This window comes from Nanorana parkeri, unplaced genomic scaffold (assembly GCF_000935625.1).
Source record: "Nanorana parkeri isolate BGI_ZX_2015 unplaced genomic scaffold, ASM93562v1 scaffold2685, whole genome shotgun sequence".
Classification (NCBI taxonomy): Eukaryota; Metazoa; Chordata; class Amphibia; order Anura; family Dicroglossidae; genus Nanorana; species Nanorana parkeri.
The window spans coordinates 58,145-58,676 of NW_017308953.1; positions in this window are offsets into that span (position 1 = coordinate 58,145).

The following is a 532-nucleotide window of genomic DNA, read 5'->3' on the forward strand; positions in this document are numbered from 1 at the left end:
GGGGGGGGGGAGACTTGTCAGCAAAATGGTTAAATAGGCGTTATCCTAATTCAGCTGCAAAAGCAGAAGTACACTTTAGTATCCCATTCCTCACTCCTGTAGGCTTTTCCCTCTCCATGCGAACAGTCCCCTGAAGCCCAATCTCTTTAGGACTCTGTCCATCGGTCATGCTGTTGCATTGTGTACAATGCAGGACCACAATCAGAAACAGAGGGAAGAGCAGAGCAAAGGATGAAGGCAATTATAACCAGGGCCGGCGCTGTCACTAGGCAGTTGCCTGGGGCGCAGCCTTGACCTCCCACAGCACCTCCCATCTATTTCAAATTGCAAAAGCCAATAGCAGGCTGGCTATTGCACCCATCCACTGAGCAGAGGAGCGTAACTGAGACCACTCCTCTGCTCAGGTCCGCTCCTCTGCTCAGTGGGTGGGGTTTTTAGCCAGTCTGCTATTGGCTAGTCTGCTATTGGCTATTTCAAATTAAAATTACATCCACCTGTCACCTGCAGAAGCTAACCCGCAGGAGAATGGGGC